The sequence below is a fragment of the Salvelinus namaycush genome, chromosome 14 (genome assembly GCF_016432855.1).
Source record: "Salvelinus namaycush isolate Seneca chromosome 14, SaNama_1.0, whole genome shotgun sequence".
Classification (NCBI taxonomy): domain Eukaryota; kingdom Metazoa; phylum Chordata; class Actinopteri; order Salmoniformes; family Salmonidae; genus Salvelinus; species Salvelinus namaycush.
Window position 1 is genome coordinate 36740376 of NC_052320.1, and position 13987 is coordinate 36754362.

Genomic DNA, 13987 nt, shown 5'->3' on the forward strand with positions numbered 1-13987 from the left:
ATATAGACAGCTGCGTGCCTTTTCAAATCATGTCCAATCAATATAATTTACCACAGGTGGACTCCATTCAAGTTGTAGAAACATCTCAAGGATGATCAATGGAAACAGGATGCACCTGAGCTCAATTTCAAGTGTCATAGAAAAAATGTATAAAATCTAGTTTTTCCTTTGTCGTTATTGGGTATTGTGTGTAGATTGATGAGGGAAAAATCTATTTAATCAATCTTAGAATAAGGCTGTAACGTAACAAAAATGTGGAAAAAGTCAAGGGGTCTGAATACTTTCCGAATGTACTGTACACTACATGACCAAATGTATGTGGACACCTGCTTGTGGAACATCTCATTCCAAAATGATGGGCATTAAAATGGAGTTGGTCCACCCTTTGCTGCTATAACAGCCTCCTCTCTTCTGGGAAGGCTTTCCACTAGATGTTGGAACATTACTGCAGGGACTTGCTTCCATTCAGCCACAAGAGCATTAGTGAGGTTGGGCGATTAGGCCTGGCTCGCAGTCTGTGTTGCATTTCATCCCAAAGGTGTTTGATGGGGTTGAGGTCAGGGCTCTGGGAAGGCCAGTCAAGTTCTTCCACACCGATCTCGACACACCATTTCTGTATGGACCTCGCTTTGTGCACAGGGGGCATTGTCATGCTGAAACAGGAAAGGGCCTTCCCCAAACTGTTGCCACAAAGTTGGAAGCACAGAATTGTCTGGAAGGTGGAACATCACTGGAACTAAGTGGCCTAGGACGGACCATCAAAAACAGCCCCAGACCATTATTCCTCCTCCACCAAACTTTACAGTTGGCACTATGCATTGGGGCAGGTAGAGTTCTCCTGGCATCCGCCATACCCAGATTTGTCAGTTGGACAGCCAGATGGTGAAGCGTGATTCATCACTCCAGAGAATGCATTTCCAGTGCTCCAGAGTCCAATGGCGATGAGCTTTACACCACTCCAGGCGACGCTTGGCATTGTGCATGGTGATCTTAGGCTTCTGTGCGGCTGCTAGGTCATGGAAACCCATTTCATGAAGCTCGTGATGAACAGTTCTTGCACTGACGTTGCTTCCAGAGGCAGTTTGGACCTCGGAAGTGAGTGTTGCAACCGAGGACAGAACATTTTTACGAGCTACGCGCTTCAGCACTCGGCGGTCCCGTTCTGTGAGCTTGTGTGGCCTACCGCTTCGTGTCTGACCTGTTGTTACCACTAGATGTTTCCACTTCACAATAACAGAACTGACAGTTGACTGGGGCAGCTCTAGCAGGGCAGAAATTTGATGAACTGACTTGTTGGAAAGGTGGCATCCGATGACGGTGCCAAGTTGAAAGTCACTTAGCTCTTCAGTAAGGCCATTCTACTGCCAATGTTTGTCTATGGAGATTGCATGGCTGTGTGCTCAATTTTATACACCTGTCAGCAACGGGTGTGGCTGAAATAGGAAGTGGTTGTAATAATCCCCAGCATGCATTTCGTGCGGAATTATAGGCTACTAAATGTTTAAATATAATAATAATATTGCAAAATATTTCCACTACGAATGTGGTATTCTTTTCATTTCAATGTAATAAAACTGTGATTTGCCGACTTTACAGTTTGGGTGATATTGTTATAAAAACCGTTACCGGGACTTGTAATGAATTGAAGATGTTGAGAGCCTGTTCGCTTAGTCTACAGTACACTCTGGTTTCTCTTCAGATCGCATAAATCTTTCGCCTTTTACTAAAGATTTCCGTGGGGAGGAACATTATGAGTATCAACAAATTTTTTGATACCCGGCCTCACGGCTGGGCTTCCTACTGTTGTGAAGTAAATACTGAGGAAGTTTGGTGAGGTGGTGTATGTAAAGGCTTTTGCCATAGAGAGCTACAGGTAGTCTGCTTAATCAAGTTTTAACTAGTGACCGGAAGTTGGAATATTTGTATTTACTCTGATCTTTTCTGTTCGTTTGTTCAAAATACAAATATTTCGTTCACTTTAGTCAGCAATGCCCAGAGCACGCAGGACCCCTACCGGCGAACGATGCACTGAAAACTCGAAAGAGTCATGATTTTACGAGCCTCCCGTTCACATGTCGTTTACCAAATAGGGCTTATTGGAGCTGTCATTTGAGACTGAGACTTGTACACGTGTGCTTTAAACAATGTAGATTTGTTGATTGATAGGCATACAAATAAGATTATTTTTTGATACATTTGAAACGAGGTTTAGCTGTGACTGCTAAGGGTATAGATTTTGAACGAAATACATTGCTTGACTGAGGTGAGATTGATGCGCACAGTCGTTCGCGAACAGCCCCCCAGACAATTCGTTCTCGAGTTTGTTGGCAGAGGCTGTGAATGTTTTGGTTCTACAAAGCTGTGTCCATCACATTCAATGATCAATTAATTGCAGTCATCCTTGCACCATGCGATCAATTATCAGTGATAAACATGTATTTTTATTCTCTTTGCTCAAGACAGATAGTGGTCGGAGCACGTCTCTGGAGCCGCTGACCCCGAGGAGCGTGTATTAATCCTGCTGTATGACTCTAGTGACGGGCATTCGGGGTCTTTTCTGTGAGACGGCTCATTTGGCTCAGTTCACGTAAAAGAGCCAGACAGACCATTTGGCTCCCAAACGGTTCTTCGTTCAAAATGCTTCGAAATCGACCTAGAACAATGAACAAAAATGCAAATATCCAATGTTATGCCCGAAAAGTAGGCTACCATTATGTCAGATAGTAAAATGCACGTTCAAATAAATGTTTACCTGGTCAAATTATTTGATGGCCTGCAAAAGAATGAAGAAAATAAATCTGCCTGGACCAGATTGAGGCGCTCTCTCTTGTTTCTGCAGTGACGATTCACCCTCTTTAGATAATTACTTTATGTCTTATCTGCAGAAAAACAGCATGTTCACCAAAAATATCCGTTCAAAAAGAGCCGTTCGTTCGCGAACGAGCCATCACCATAGGACTCATTGCAGCCTGCAGTAACTAGCAGGTCAAACCAACGGTGTTGTTTTTAACACACTGATATCAATGGAATCTCATTTAGGATTTTGAAATGATTCATGCATTATGTTTCTTCCAGTGTGAGTTAAAATTACATCATTGTTATCCATGATTGACACAGCAACATATCAACGTATAGCCAGTCCATGGTTTTACGTCTAAGAAGAAGAGTAAACAAACAATAATCAATTGGGGAAACACTATCGACAACACTACAGCAGATATTGAGAGTCTATTTACTTAGTCTATCTGGTCCATTTTCTTCATTTTAATTTAGGACAAGGAGTACAAATTTACAGTGCATTCGGAAAGTATTCAGACCCTTAACTTTTTCAAAGTTTTGTTACAATGCAGCGTTATTCTAAAATTGATCAAACATTTTTTTCCTCGTCAATCTACACACAATACCCAATAATGACAAAGCAAAAACAGTTTTTAGAAATTTTTGCAAATGTATACAAAAAACCCCCCCCGTAAATATCACATTTACATAAGTATTCAGACCCTTTACTCAGTACTTTGTTGAAGAACCTTTGGTAGCGATTACAGCCTCAAGTCTTCTTGGGTATGACGCTACAAGTTTGGCAAACCTGTATTTGGGGTGTTTCTCCCATTCTTCTCTGCAGATCCTCTCAAGCTCTGTCAGGTTTGATGGGGAGCGTCGCTGCAGAGCTATTATCAGGTCTCTCCAGTGTTCGATGGGGTTCAAGTCCGGGTTCTGGCTGGGCGACTCAAGGACATTCAGAGACTTGTCCTGAAGCCACTCCTGCATTGTCTTGGCTGTGTGCTTGTCCTGTTGCTCAGTCTGAGGTCCTGAACGCTCTGGAGCAGGTTTTCAACAAGGATCTCTCTACTTTTCTCTGTTCATCTTTCCTTTGATCCTGACTAGTCTCCCAGTCCCTGCCGCTGAAAAACATCCCCACAGCATGATGCTGCCACCACCATGCTTCATCGTAGGGATGGTGCCAGGTTTCCTCCAGACTTGACGCTTGGCATTGAGGCCAAAGATTTCCATCTTGGTTTCATCAGACCAGAGGATCTTGTTTCTCATGGTCTGAAAGTCCTTCAGGTGCCTTTTGGCAAACTCCAAGCGGGCTGTCATGTGCCTTTTACTTAGGAGTGGCTTCCGTCTAGCCACTCTTCCATAAAGGCCTGATTGGTGGAGTGCTGTAGAGATGGTGTTCCTTCTGGAAGGCTCTCCCATCTCCACAGAGGAACTCTGGAGCTCTGTCAGAGTGACCATTGGGTTCCTGGTCATCTCCCTGACCAAGTCCCTTCTCCCCCAATTTGGTACCCTTGCCCAGATCTGTGCCTCAACACAATCCTGTCTCTGAGCTCTACAGACAATTCCTTCGACCTAATGGCTTGGTTTTTGCTCTGACATGCACTGTCTACTGTGGGATCTTATATAGACAGCTGCGTGCCTTTTCAAATCATGTCCAATCAATATAATTTACCACAGGTGGACTCCATTCAAGTTGTAGAAACATCTCAAGGATGATCAATGGAAACAGGATGCACCTGAGCTCAATTTCAAGTGTCATAGAAAAAATGTATAAAATCTAGTTTTTCCTTTGTCGTTATTGGGTATTGTGTGTAGATTGATGAGGGAAAAATCTATTTAATCAATCTTAGAATAAGGCTGTAACGTAACAAAAATGTGGAAAAAGTCAAGGGGTCTGAATACTTTCCGAATGTACTGTACACTACATGACCAAATGTATGTGGACACCTGCTTGTGGAACATCTCATTCCAAAATGATGGGCATTAAAATGGAGTTGGTCCACCCTTTGCTGCTATAACAGCCTCCTCTCTTCTGGGAAGGCTTTCCACTAGATGTTGGAACATTACTGCAGGGACTTGCTTCCATTCAGCCACAAGAGCATTAGTGAGGTTGGGCGATTAGGCCTGGCTCGCAGTCTGTGTTGCATTTCATCCCAAAGGTGTTTGATGGGGTTGAGGTCAGGGCTCTGGGAAGGCCAGTCAAGTTCTTCCACACCGATCTCGACACACCATTTCTGTATGGACCTCGCTTTGTGCACGGGGGCATTGTCATGCTGAAACAGGAAAGGGCCTTCCCCAAACTGTTGCCACAAAGTTGGAAGCACAGAATTGTCTGGAAGGTGGAACATCACTGGAACTAAGTGGCCTAGGACGGACCATCAAAAACAGCCCCAGACCATTATTCCTCCTCCACCAAACTTTACAGTTGGCACTATGCATTGGGGCAGGTAGAGTTCTCCTGGCATCCGCCATACCCAGATTTGTCAGTTGGACAGCCAGATGGTGAAGCGTGATTCATCACTCCAGAGAATGCATTTCCAGTGCTCCAGAGTCCAATGGCGATGAGCTTTACACCACTCCAGGCGACGCTTGGCATTGTGCATGGTGATCTTAGGCTTCTGTGCGGCTGCTAGGTCATGGAAACCCATTTCATGAAGCTCGTGATGAACAGTTCTTGCACTGACGTTGCTTCCAGAGGCAGTTTGGACCTCGGAAGTGAGTGTTGCAACCGAGGACAGAACATTTTTACGAGCTACGCGCTTCAGCACTCGGCGGTCCCGTTCTGTGAGCTTGTGTGGCCTACCGCTTCGTGTCTGACCTGTTGTTACCACTAGATGTTTCCACTTCACAATAACAGAACTGACAGTTGACTGGGGCAGCTCTAGCAGGGCAGAAATTTGATGAACTGACTTGTTGGAAAGGTGGCATCCGATGACGGTGCCAAGTTGAAAGTCACTTAGCTCTTCAGTAAGGCCATTCTACTGCCAATGTTTGTCTATGGAGATTGCATGGCTGTGTGCTCAATTTTATACACCTGTCAGCAACGGGTGTGGCTGAAATAGGAAGTGGTTGTAATAATCCCCAGCATGCATTTCGTGCGGAATTATAGGCTACTAAATGTTTAAATATAATAATAATATTGCAAAATATTTCCACTACGAATGTGGTATTCTTTTCATTTCAATGTAATAAAACTGTGATTTGCCGACTTTACAGTTTGGGTGATATTGTTATAAAAACCGTTACCGGGACTTGTAATGAATTGAAGATGTTGAGAGCCTGTTCGCTTAGTCTACAGTACACTCTGGTTTCTCTTCAGATCGCATAAATCTTTCGCCTTTTACTAAAGATTTCCGTGGGGAGGAACATTATGAGTATCAACAAATTTTTTGATACCCGGCCTCACGGCTGGGCTTCCTACTGTTGTGAAGTAAATACTGAGGAAGTTTGGTGAGGTGGTGTATGTAAAGGCTTTTGCCATAGAGAGCTACAGGTAGTCTGCTTAATCAAGTTTTAACTAGTGACCGGAAGTTGGAATATTTGTATTTACTCTGATCTTTTCTGTTCGTTTGTTCAAAATACAAATATTTCGTTCACTTTAGTCAGCAATGCCCAGAGCACGCAGGACCCCTACCGGCGAACGATGCACTGAAAACTCGAAAGAGTCATGATTTTACGAGCCTCCCGTTCACATGTCGTTTACCAAATAGGGCTTATTGGAGCTGTCATTTGAGACTGAGACTTGTACACGTGTGCTTTAAACAATGTAGATTTGTTGATTGATAGGCATACAAATAAGATTATTTTTTGATACATTTGAAACGAGGTTTAGCTGTGACTGCTAAGGGTATAGATTTTGAACGAAATACATTGCTTGACTGAGGTGAGATTGATGCGCACAGTCGTTCGCGAACAGCCCCCCAGACAATTCGTTCTCGAGTTTGTTGGCAGAGGCTGTGAATGTTTTGGTTCTACAAAGCTGTGTCCATCACATTCAATGATCAATTAATTGCAGTCATCCTTGCACCATGCGATCAATTATCAGTGATAAACATGTATTTTTATTCTCTTTGCTCAAGACAGATAGTGGTCGGAGCACGTCTCTGGAGCCGCTGACCCCGAGGAGCGTGTATTAATCCTGCTGTATGACTCTAGTGACGGGCATTCGGGGTCTTTTCTGTGAGACGGCTCATTTGGCTCAGTTCACGTAAAAGAGCCAGACAGACCATTTGGCTCCCAAACGGTTCTTCGTTCAAAATGCTTCGAAATCGACCTAGAACAATGAACAAAAATGCAAATATCCAATGTTATGCCCGAAAAGTAGGCTACCATTATGTCAGATAGTAAAATGCACGTTCAAATAAATGTTTACCTGGTCAAATTATTTGATGGCCTGCAAAAGAATGAAGAAAATAAATCTGCCTGGACCAGATTGAGGCGCTCTCTCTTGTTTCTGCAGTGACGATTCACACTCTTTAGATAATTACTTTATGTCTTATCTGCAGAAAAACAGCATGTTCACCAAAAATATCCGTTCAAAAAGAGCCGTTCGTTCGCGAACGAGCCATCACCATAGGACTCATTGCAGCCTGCAGTAACTAGCAGGTCAAACCAACGGTGTTGTTTTTAACACACTGATATCAATGGAATCTCATTTAGGATTTTGAAATGATTCATGCATTATGTTTCTTCCAGTGTGAGTTAAAATTACATCATTGTTATCCATGATTGACACAGCAACATATCAACGTATAGCCAGTCCATGGTTTTACGTCTAAGAAGAAGAGTAAACAAACAATAATCAATTGGGGAAACACTATCGACAACACTACAGCAGATATTGAGAGTCTATTTACTTAGTCTATCTGGTCCATTTTCTTCATTTTAATTTAGGACAAGGAGTACAAATTTACAGTGCATTCGGAAAGTATTCAGACCCTTAACTTTTTCAAAGTTTTGTTACAATGCAGCGTTATTCTAAAATTGATCAAACATTTTTTTCCTCGTCAATCTACACACAATACCCAATAATGACAAAGCAAAAACAGTTTTTAGAAATTTTTGCAAATGTATACAAAACCCCCCCCCCGTAAATATCACATTTACATAAGTATTCAGACCCTTTACTCAGTACTTTGTTGAAGAACCTTTGGTAGCGATTACAGCCTCAAGTCTTCTTGGGTATGACGCTACAAGTTTGGCAAACCTGTATTTGGGGTGTTTCTCCCATTCTTCTCTGCAGATCCTCTCAAGCTCTGTCAGGTTTGATGGGGAGCGTCGCTGCAGAGCTATTATCAGGTCTCTCCAGTGTTCGATGGGGTTCAAGTCCGGGTTCTGGCTGGGCGACTCAAGGACATTCAGAGACTTGTCCTGAAGCCACTCCTGCATTGTCTTGGCTGTGTGCTTGTCCTGTTGCTCAGTCTGAGGTCCTGAACGCTCTGGAGCAGGTTTTCAACAAGGATCTCTCTACTTTTCTCTGTTCATCTTTCCTTTGATCCTGACTAGTCTCCCAGTCCCTGCCGCTGAAAAACATCCCCACAGCATGATGCTGCCACCACCATGCTTCATCGTAGGGATGGTGCCAGGTTTCCTCCAGACTTGACGCTTGGCATTGAGGCCAAAGATTTCCATCTTGGTTTCATCAGACCAGAGGATCTTGTTTCTCATGGTCTGAAAGTCCTTCAGGTGCCTTTTGGCAAACTCCAAGCGGGCTGTCATGTGCCTTTTACTTAGGAGTGGCTTCCGTCTAGCCACTCTTCCATAAAGGCCTGATTGGTGGAGTGCTGTAGAGATGGTGTTCCTTCTGGAAGGCTCTCCCATCTCCACAGAGGAACTCTGGAGCTCTGTCAGAGTGACCATTGGGTTCCTGGTCATCTCCCTGACCAAGTCCCTTCTCCCCCAATTTGGTACCCTTGCCCAGATCTGTGCCTCAACACAATCCTGTCTCTGAGCTCTACGGACAATTCCTTCGACCTAATGGCTTGGTTTTTGCTCTGACATGCACTGTCTACTGTGGGATCTTATATAGACAGCTGCGTGCCTTTTCAAATCATGTCCAATCAATATAATTTACCACAGGTGGACTCCATTCAAGTTGTAGAAACATCTCAAGGATGATCAATGGAAACAGGATGCACCTGAGCTCAATTTCAAGTGTCATAGAAAAAATGTATAAAATCTAGTTTTTCCTTTGTCGTTATTGGGTATTGTGTGTAGATTGATGAGGGAAAAATCTATTTAATCAATCTTAGAATAAGGCTGTAACGTAACAAAAATGTGGAAAAAGTCAAGGGGTCTGAATACTTTCCGAATGTACTGTACACTACATGACCAAATGTATGTGGACACCTGCTTGTGGAACATCTCATTCCAAAATGATGGGCATTAAAATGGAGTTGGTCCACCCTTTGCTGCTATAACAGCCTCCTCTCTTCTGGGAAGGCTTTCCACTAGATGTTGGAACATTACTGCAGGGACTTGCTTCCATTCAGCCACAAGAGCATTAGTGAGGTTGGGCGATTAGGCCTGGCTCGCAGTCTGTGTTGCATTTCATCCCAAAGGTGTTTGATGGGGTTGAGGTCAGGGCTCTGGGAAGGCCAGTCAAGTTCTTCCACACCGATCTCGACACACCATTTCTGTATGGACCTCGCTTTGTGCACAGGGGCATTGTCATGCTGAAACAGGAAAGGGCCTTCCCCAAACTGTTGCCACAAAGTTGGAAGCACAGAATTGTCTGGAAGGTGGAACATCACTGGAACTAAGTGGCCTAGGACGGACCATCAAAAACAGCCCCAGACCATTATTCCTCCTCCACCAAACTTTACAGTTGGCACTATGCATTGGGGCAGGTAGAGTTCTCCTGGCATCCGCCAAACCCAGATTTGTCAGTTGGACAGCCAGATGGTGAAGCGTGATTCATCACTCCAGAGAATGCATTTCCAGTGCTCCAGAGTCCAATGGCGATGAGCTTTACACCACTCCAGCCGACGCTTGGCATTGTGCATGGTGATCTTAGGCTTCTGTGCGGCTGCTAGGTCATGGAAACCCATTTCATGAAGCTCGTGATGAACAGTTCTTGCACTGACGTTGCTTCCAGAGGCAGTTTGGACCTCGGAAGTGAGTGTTGCAACCGAGGACAGAACATTTTTACGAGCTACGCGCTTCAGCACTCGGCGGTCCCGTTCTGTGAGCTTGTGTGGCCTACCGCTTCGTGTCTGACCTGTTGTTACCACTAGATGTTTCCACTTCACAATAACAGAACTGACAGTTGACTGGGGCAGCTCTAGCAGGGCAGAAATTTGATGAACTGACTTGTTGGAAAGGTGGCATCCGATGACGGTGCCAAGTTGAAAGTCACTTAGCTCTTCAGTAAGGCCATTCTACTGCCAATGTTTGTCTATGGAGATTGCATGGCTGTGTGCTCAATTTTATACACCTGTCAGCAACGGGTGTGGCTGAAATAGGAAGTGGTTGTAATAATCCCCAGCATGCATTTCGTGCGGAATTATAGGCTACTAAATGTTTAAATATAATAATAATATTGCAAAATATTTCCACTACGAATGTGGTATTCTTTTCATTTCAATGTAATAAAACTGTGATTTGCCGACTTTACAGTTTGGGTGATATTGTTATAAAAAACGTCACCCGGACTTGTAATGAATTGAAGATGTTGAGAGCCGGTTCGTTTAGTCTGCAGTACACTCTGGTTTCTCTTCAGATCGCATAAATCTTTCGCCTTTTACTAAAGATTTCCGTGGGGAGGAACATTATGAGTATCAACAAATTTTTTGATGCCCGGCCTCACGGCTGGGCTTCCTACTGTTGTGAAATAAATACTGAGGAAGTTTGGTGAGGTGGTGTATGTAAAGGCTTTTGCCATAGAGAGCTACAGGTAGTCTGCTTAATCAAGTTTTAACTAGTGACCGGAAGTTGGAATATTTGTACTTACTCTGATCTTTTCTGTTCGTTTGTTCAAAATACAAATATTTCGTTCACTTTAGTCAGCAATGCCCAGAGCACGCAGGACCCCTACCGGCGAACGATGCACTGAAAACTCGAAAGAGTCATGATTTTACGAGCCTCCCGTTCACATGTCGTTTACCAAATAGGGCTTATTGGAGCTGTCATTTGAGACTGAGACTTGTACACGTGTGCTTTAAACAATGTAGATTTGTTGATTGATAGGCATACAAATAAGATTATTTTTTGATACATTTGAAACGAGGTTTAGCTGTGACTGCTAAGGGTATAGATTTTGAACGAAATACATTGCTTGACTGAGGTGAGATTGATGCGCACAGTCGTTCGCGAACAGCCCCCCAGACAATTCGTTCTCGAGTTTGTTGGCAGAGGCTGTGAATGTTTTGGTTCTACAAAGCTGTGTCCATCACATTCAATGATCAATTAATTGCAGTCATCCTTGCACCATGCGATCAATTATCAGTGATAAACATGTATTTTTATTCTCTTTGCTCAAGACAGATAGTGGTCGGAGCACGTCTCTGGAGCCGCTGACCCCGAGGAGCGTGTATTAATCCTGCTGTATGACTCTAGTGACGGGCATTCGGGGTCTTTTCTGTGAGACGGCTCATTTGGCTCAGTTCACGTAAAAGAGCCAGACAGACCATTTGGCTCCCAAACGGTTCTTCGTTCAAAATGCTTCGAAATCGACCTAGAACAATGAACAAAAATGCAAATATCCAATGTTATGCCCGAAAAGTAGGCTACCATTATGTCAGATAGTAAAATGCACGTTCAAATAAATGTTTACCTGGTCAAATTATTTGATGGCCTGCAAAAGAATGAAGAAAATAAATCTGCCTGGACCAGATTGAGGCGCTCTCTCTTGTTTCTGCAGTGACGATTCACCCTCTTTAGATAATTACTTTATGTCTTATCTGCAGAAAAACAGCATGTTCACCAAAAATATCCGTTCAAAAAGAGCCGTTCGTTCGCGAACGAGCCATCACCATAGGACTCATTGCAGCCTGCAGTAACTAGCAGGTCAAACCAACGGTGTTGTTTTTAACACACTGATATCAATGGAATCTCATTTAGGATTTTGAAATGATTCATGCATTATGTTTCTTCCAGTGTGAGTTAAAATTACATCATTGTTATCCATGATTGACACAGCAACATATCAACGTATAGCCAGTCCATGGTTTTACGTCTAAGAAGAAGAGTAAACAAACAATAATCAATTGGGGAAACACTATCGACAACACTACAGCAGATATTGAGAGTCTATTTACTTATTCAACATTTTAATTTAGGACAAGGAGTACAAATTTACAGTGCATTCGGAAAGTATTCAGACCCTTAACTTTTTCAAAGTTTTGTTACAATGCAGCGTTATTCTAAAATTGATCAAATATTTTTTTCCTCGTCAATCTACACACAATACCCAATAATGACAAAGCAAAAACAGTTTTTTGACATTTTTGCAAATGTATACAAAAAAAAAACGTAATATCACATTTACATAAGTATTCAGACCCTTTACTCAGTACTTTGTTGAAGAACCTTTGGTAGTGATTACAGCCTCAATTCTTCTTGGGTATGACGCTACAAGTTTGGCAAACCTGTATTTGGGGTGTTTCTCCCATTCTTCTCTGCAGATCCTCTCAAGCTCTGTCAGGTTTGATGGGGAGCGTCGCTGCAGAGCTATTATCAGGTCTCTCCAGTGTTCGATGGGGTTCAAGTCCGGGTTCTGGCTGTGCGACTCAAGGACATTCAGAGACTTGTCCTGAAGCCACTCCTGCATTGTCTTGGCTGTGTGCTTGTCCTGTTGCTCAGTCTGAGGTCCTGAACGCTCTGGAGCAGGTTTTCAACAAGGATCTCTCTACTTTTCTCTGTTCATCTTTCCTTTGATCCTGACTAGTCTCCCAGTCCCTGCCGCTGAAAAACATCCCCACAGCATGATGCTGCCACCACCATGCTTCATCGTAGGGATGGTGCCAGGTTTCCTCCAGACTTGACGCATGGTATTGAGGCCAAAGATTTCCATCTTGGTTTCATCAGACCAGAGGATCTTGTTTCTCATGGTCTGAAAGTCCTTCAGGTGCCTTTTGGCAAACTCCAAGCGGGCTGTCATGTGCCTTTTACTTAGGAGTGGCTTCCGTCTAGCCACTCTTCCATAAAGGCCTGATTGGTGGAGCGCTGTAGAGATGGTGTTCCTTCTGGAAGTCTCTCCCATCTCCACAGAGGAACTCTGGAGCTCTGTCAGAGTGACCATTGGGTTCCTGGTCATCTCCCTGACCAAGTCCCTTCTCCCCCAATTTGGTACCCTTACCCAGATCTGTGCCTCAACACAATCCTGTCTCTGAGCTCTAAGGACAATTCCTTCGACCTAATGGCTTGGTTTTTGCTCTGACATGCACTGTCTACTGTGGGATCTTATATAGACAGCTGCGTGCCTTTTCAAATCATGTCCAATCAATATAATTTACCACAGGTGGACTCCATTCAAGTTGTAGAAACATCTCAAGGATGATCAATGGAAACAGGATGCACCTGAGCTCAATTTCAAGTGTCATAGAAAAAATGTATAAAATCTAGTTTTTCCTTTGTCGTTATTGGGTATTGTGTGTAGATTGATGAGGGAAAAATCTATTTAATCAATCTTAGAATAAGGCTGTAACGTAACAAAAATGTGGAAAAAGTCAAGGGGTCTGAATACTTTCCGAATGTACTGTACACTACATGACCAAATGTATGTGGACACCTGCTTGTGGAACATCTCATTCCAAAATGATGGGCATTAAAATGGAGTTGGTCCACCCTTTGCTGCTATAACAGCCTCCTCTCTTCTGGGAAGGCTTTCCACTAGATGTTGGAACATTACTGCAGGGACTTGCTTCCATTCAGCCACAAGAGCATTAGTGAGGTTGGGCGATTAGGCCTGTGTTGAGGAAGAATGGCATCGAGTACAAACCTTATTCTGCTAGCTTTGATGGCTCAGAGATTTAACCTGACGAGAGTGAGGATGAATTGCGTTCCTGCTGTGGCAGGTGTGGTGAAGACCTCTGTCCAAGCTTCGCCCTGATGGTCATGCAAAGGATGATTCGGGCACAGTGGGATCGACATTTTTGAACAAAGTGGATCCCTGCCTTTTGGCTGATCTATATGTAGTCTCAGGCTGGGTAGGAAATAATTTGGGTACTGTTAAATTGGGGAAGGTAGCTCGAAGTGGACTTCTGAG

At 43.5% G+C, this 13987-nt stretch overlaps 3 non-coding genes across 3 annotated transcripts; all 3 read left to right on the forward strand.

The window, feature by feature from the left end:
• The first annotated feature begins 1679 nt into the window (after positions 1 to 1679).
• On the forward strand, positions 1680 to 1794 carry LOC120059647. Its single transcript, XR_005478171.1, has one exon. It is a non-coding gene; the product is annotated as a U5 spliceosomal RNA (small nuclear RNA).
• Positions 1795 to 6080: 4286 nt separating this feature from the next.
• Positions 6081 to 6195, forward strand: LOC120059648. Its single transcript, XR_005478172.1, has one exon. It is a non-coding gene; the product is annotated as a U5 spliceosomal RNA (small nuclear RNA).
• A 4286-nt stretch (positions 6196 to 10481) lies between these two features.
• LOC120059644 lies at positions 10482 to 10597 on the forward strand. The gene has a single exon (XR_005478168.1). It is a non-coding gene; the product is annotated as a U5 spliceosomal RNA (small nuclear RNA).
• Positions 10598 to 13987: the final 3390 nt, after the last annotated feature.